This window comes from Ceratosolen solmsi, unplaced genomic scaffold, assembly GCF_000503995.2.
Source record: "Ceratosolen solmsi marchali unplaced genomic scaffold, CerSol_1.0 scaffold6, whole genome shotgun sequence".
NCBI lineage: Eukaryota > Metazoa > Arthropoda > Insecta > Hymenoptera > Agaonidae > Ceratosolen > Ceratosolen solmsi.
Window position 1 is genome coordinate 6278216 of NW_011948414.1, and position 6000 is coordinate 6284215.

Here is a 6000-nt window from a genome sequence, read left to right on the forward strand (position 1 = left end):
GAGGGAATTACAACGCGGAAGTATAGCGTGAGGTACAAAGGGCGCGTAGTACGAGGGGAGCACAAAAAAGCACATCATCGAAGAAAATCGTCGCGGAAAAATAGAACGATAACGCCGACGTTGATATTTCTGCCCCCATCCGCAGATTGATCTGCTGTCGCAATCATTACGCGCGCGCTATGCGTTCGATATTATTTGGCCCCTACTTTTTTCTCCTTTATATTCCCCCCCCCCACCCCACCCCACCCCACCCCTCCGCCCCTCTTTCTTTCTTTTTTCTCTCCCTTTTTTCTTCTTCTTTTTCTTCTTCTTCTTCTTCTTCTTCGTTTTTTTTTCTTTTTTTTTCTTCTTTCTTTCTTTCTGTAATACTCAGCGCCCGTCGGTTCTGTTGGAAAATGTTTTAAGATCTTAATACATTCTTTTTCATTCCGTTCGGTCTCTCAATTGGGATTTACAGTTTTGTTAGAAGAGAGAAAGAGAGAGAGAGAGAGAGAGAGAGAGAGAATGTGAACTCTCGTAAAATTTTCTGCGTCTCTGGGCTTTACAAGCGGTATGTCTTATCACTCAGGGTGAGCGTCCCGTTAACCCGATTCCATTAGTTGTTATTTTAGTGGTGCAACTGACGAATTGTTAGTTAATATCATTAAAATGTGTGTACTGATAATTGCAGAATGCCCAAAATCTATAATTTTTATAATAAAATGCTATTAAGCGTAACGTATCCATGAATATTAATTTCTTAATGATTATTTTGCCGTATTTTTGAATAAAATAATGAAACATATTTTTAAATTTTTTTGTCTGAAAATGCATAAATTGTTTTTCTTTTTAAAAAAATCATTTTATGTATATATATATATATATACATATTGATATATTTTTTTTTTTTTTTTTTTTTTTCATAGTGAAATATTACGAAAATTTTCACATTATAATTATAAATCCTTATTGCGAAGAATTTTTTTTTTTTTTTTTTTGATATACGAAAAGAAACATATGCATTTGAGTAAAAAGAGATTTTTGCTTATATATAGCGTATTAAGGTACTTATGTTTCTTACGTCCATGCAAATGAACTTTTTCAACATTTCCAGTAATTTCTTTTGATAACAAGTACTCATAAAATATTTACCTCTTTTTCTATATTTTGATTATGTTATTAATATACATCTACTGAAATATAATAATATCGTTAATAATAAAAGTTGCACTGCAGCATTAATTATATATGCATTTTAATGAAAAGATGTATAAAAATTCTTACAGGTTCATGATGATTGTACGATAATATTGATTATGCACCCACATACACACACATACATTTATATGTAATTGTTTACTTTATGTTTTTTAATAGTAGTGGCCAATAATAATTATATATACGATTGTATTTATATTTAATATTATTTATAATACATGTGTATGTGTATATAATATTTTTCTTAATATTTTTTTACTTTTAAATGTTTACCAATATTTATCGTTACATATTTATTGGCAACAACAATTTTTGAAATTTGTATTATTATTTACTTTTTATCAACCATGTGCTTCTACGAAGTTTATAATTTAGCATAAAATCTTATTTCAAGAGTGTTTAATATATTAAAAAATATTGTTTTTACAGTTTGCTTAATAAATCTTAAACGTTAAATCGAAGAAAAATGTTAAACCAATGAATTTTACTATATATAACAAGATTTCAATTATTTTATATTATATATATAAATATATATAAATTATCCGCTTAACGAAATTGAATGATAACATTTAATTTAAATATGATTTTATTCAAAAATTTACGCTTATCATTTATAATTCTTTATAAACCTTTATGATTCTCTTAATGTCTATGATGTTACTTTAAATATCGATAAACCTGTTATGGGGAAAGGATAACGTTATAATAAGCAAATAGTTTCATTTTTAATTTATTTCAAATGTTCGTATATCTGACTTGGAATTTGCGAATTAAAGATTCGCGTTGGCATAATATCGACAATTTTTCCATACATGTCACCTAATATTTTTCTAAATTATATTTTTTTTAAAGCCTCACACGTTATAAAAAAATTCCTGGATATTTTACAATGTAAATAAGTTATTCTAGTAGATTTAAAGTAAATTTATGTAATTGTAAAGAAACAAAAATAAATGAATAATTAAATAAACAAAGAGAAAACATAAAGCTACAGTAATTTATTAATAATAATAAATTTGTTCTATATTGCTTTGAATATAAAATAAAAGTTTTGGTTAATAATATCTTTTTTCAGAATGCATATTAAATTTGTACACGTCATTAGTTACCTTAAGAGGTATATTTTTTTTCTTGTTTATTTTTCGTCGTCGTCTCTCTCTCTCTCTATCTCTCTCTCTCTCTCTCTCTCTCTCTCTCTCTCTCTCTCTCTCTCTCTCTCTCTCTTATACGAAAATAGCATGAATCGACAATTTAACGATTCTCAATTATTCATTCGATCATGTTCCTGTGAATGGACGCTGTAGAGCCTACAAAGTACACGGAAATTAAAAGAGAAACGTAAAAAGTAAATGATGAGGTGCTCCTGATGTTAGAGGGAAGTATCAAAGGAGCATAATTTGCGGAGGGAGAAGTGATAGTCAGACAAGCGTCAGGAGAAGAAGGAGCCGTAGTTTAATTAAAGATCCGATGGATAAGAGTTTGATTGATTTCCCAAAGATTCCATTGCTGTATATAGAAGCGTGGACTTCTAGAGAAAGAGGAAAATCTCGTGCAGATACTTGTAAGAAAATATATTTCTGCGAGTCAAATTGAATTAACATACTTTCTCTGCCGATACCGCCTTCGGATATTTTATTTTGTTAATGATCTACCGATATTGCACTTCATTAAGAACTTTAATGGCATTTTTTATGTCATTGGCAAAACAAAATCTGTAAGTTTTTCATTTATGCTTGGTCTACGAAGAAATCTATATTCATCATATGTTTGTTTGTTTATTCTTTTTTTTCTTCTTACTGTTGTATTGTCGATAGAAGAAGAATCGCCGAGCAGATTATAATAATAAATAATAAAGGCAATAAATAGATATGGTATTTGCAAAATTTCTTATAAATATTTAGTTTAATAAATATATATATATATATAGTATAAATTCATAAAATTATGAATATTAAAATTGGTAATTCAAAAAAATAATCAAGTAAATATTATTTGATATTTGGTGTAGTATCATTTACGGTGCGATTAAAAATACTGCAATAACGCTTAAAACCCAGCGGGAATTCGTTTAATTGATAATTTAATATTACTTACTGTGCGCGGGGATGAAAGTGGTGGGGCCGAATGCGTTAAAGGCGCAAATCATATTTAAATATGACGATATTCTATTTCCGTTTTATTGAAATAGTCTTCAAATTTAGTACCACACGCACGCAGCAAAAGCAACGGCTTCATGAGGTATGAAGGTATGAGTTAAATATTAGTCTATCGGTGAGCGTTTCGTTCTGTCGTGCGTATAAACATTTTATTAAAAGTCGAATAAAAGCCATTTAAAATTTAAACAAAGTAATAATAACACTTATAGCCATTAAGAGACTAAGATGAAGTATCGTCGAATGCGGTAAAACGATGGAAAGATAATCAATGGTTGTTAACGAGGCTGAAGTCGTTACGCAAGAAGAATGGAAAATTCAACAGCGTTAGGGCCTGAAGGAGGAAAAAGTTAAAATAATTAAGACGGTAAGATGAAGGTAAATAGAAAATATCAAATTAGAGTGCAAAGAGCTGGGTATTAGCGAACTTTCGTAGCCGACTCTGCCTTAAATTAGAGGACGCTGGAATATTTGAAGGGAGTAACGAAGTTTTTAATTCTTAATCACATTAATACATTAATAATAATTGCGAAAAAACAAAAGTATAAAGAATTTTTTTTAAATACATAAGTTGATAAACGCGCCTCTTTTATTTTGGACATTTAACTTTTGCCACGGTTTTGCTAAGAATGACAAACTTCCCTTCTATTTTCCAGCAGCCGTCCCCCGATGAACGACTGCATTTGTTAATTATGTATAATGTTCCACGCTCGTTTTATAATAAACTTTCGATTATCGTATTATGTAACACGTTACTCGATACCATAATGACACAATTATTTCGAATTCCAGTGACTCGACAATCCATTAACATTGAATGGCCCGGACTAATGCATGTATTACTATAAAAATATCGTGAATGTAAAAATACACGAGAGTGACGAGGGCTAATAGTAACTGCACAAACGTCAAAAAAAGCTTAACTATTAAATAGGCGCTAAGAGCTGATGTTAAAAGGTCAAAGCTGCGGGGGTGGTTTATTTTGAAATATTAATCTAGCTTTATGGAAAGCAAATCCTCGTAAGTGGGCGTTTAACAAGCGCCATAATCACAAATAATAAATGCCATTCCATTGAGTTTAAGCGGATAACTCTCGTTACATCCTTCCTACATCGATTGAGCTCGCAGTCCACTGGGAGCGTGAAAAACCATTCGGTCCTCTCTTCCTTCCCGAGCCAACTGCAACATTCAGTGAGAGAGCCGAGGAGCCGAGCGCCCCGGAAATCTCCTTTCTCCCTCTCGCTCCTGCGACTGGGAGCGTAGCTCTGATTGAAACATTATCCCCTGGCCGCAGGCGCGTCCATCTTCGGCGATTGCAGCGCGTCCTGACGTCGTCGGCCTTGCGGCGTTGAGCCGGTACACGCGGGCCTTTACATAAGCCTTGGCTCGCACGTGTGCACCAAGCCGCGCGTACATGTGAAGCTTTAAATCAATGATGCGGAGCTTGCGCAGTCGGGGGCACGGGAGAGGATTCGGGCCGTCCCTCCCGGCTTGGCCGTTCACGGCCTTAGCCTCACTGAAATAAGTGTCCCCCTCCCCTCGCCGCCGACGCCGACGCCGACGCCCTCGCTACCTCTTTCACCACCACCCCCCTCCCTCTCACACTCTCACGCGCGCGCGCGCACACACACACACACACACACTCTCTCTCTCTCTCTCTCTCTCTCTCTCTCTCTCTCTCACACTCACACTGTCCCTCTCTCGCTCGCTCGACGCGTCGGGACCTCACCCCTTCGTGCTTGCAAGAACGCCGGGGTGTACGATGAAGCGTGCGTACGCACGCGCGTACACACCCAAACGCGAATAATAATTTATACTGTCCGCGGAGCTGCGGGAGCGCATGAATAAGCGCGCGGGGACACACGCGCGACAATTTTTGCATTTGAACGTGCAGGTAAATCCGAGCATCCAGCCACTCGTGCCAGGAGTGTCTTATGCTGAAATTACATTAATCTAAGCGATCCGCTGTTTCCTGCACACACGCGCGCAGCGCACGTGCAGAATTTATCTTATTAGGCTCTGCATGAGCTCGCTCGGCAAGTTATCTTTTGAACCTTCGATTTACTCAAACACTTTCCACTTTCACTCATCGTGCTCTCCTCATCTGCGCTTCCTCCTTTCAAGCGAGCCTATCTTAGACATTCCACCACCACCCCACCCCACTCCTATTGCTAATCTCACGATTTGATTTACGGTATTCGACTTATTAGCCTTCGTCAGCGCTTACACGTTGTACTTTGCTATTCTAATTGTCGACGAGGCCCATTCCTCTTCGTCTCCTTCATTCCACCGCCAACTCATAATTATCCGAGTGCTTTTCCTTGCTTATTCTCTCGCGTTAATTCGATCCTCTCTTCTTACACTCTCGTCTTATCTCTTTAATTCTCTGCCTCGATGTTATTATTCGTGCTCGTTGTCTCGAAGGGGACAATGAATGAAACTAGCATGATCGCGAAGAAAACTAGTTAACCAGCTAACAGCTCGCAAAATATATCGCAAAGATAAATATATTTGCTCAACATCACCGAACTCTCAAAGAAAAAACATTTACTTTCCATTTACCCATCAACATCATCTTCTTCTCTCCGTCTTTTTCTATCCGACCATCCAACTCTTCTTTCATATCCATCTTCCATTAAACCCCAAA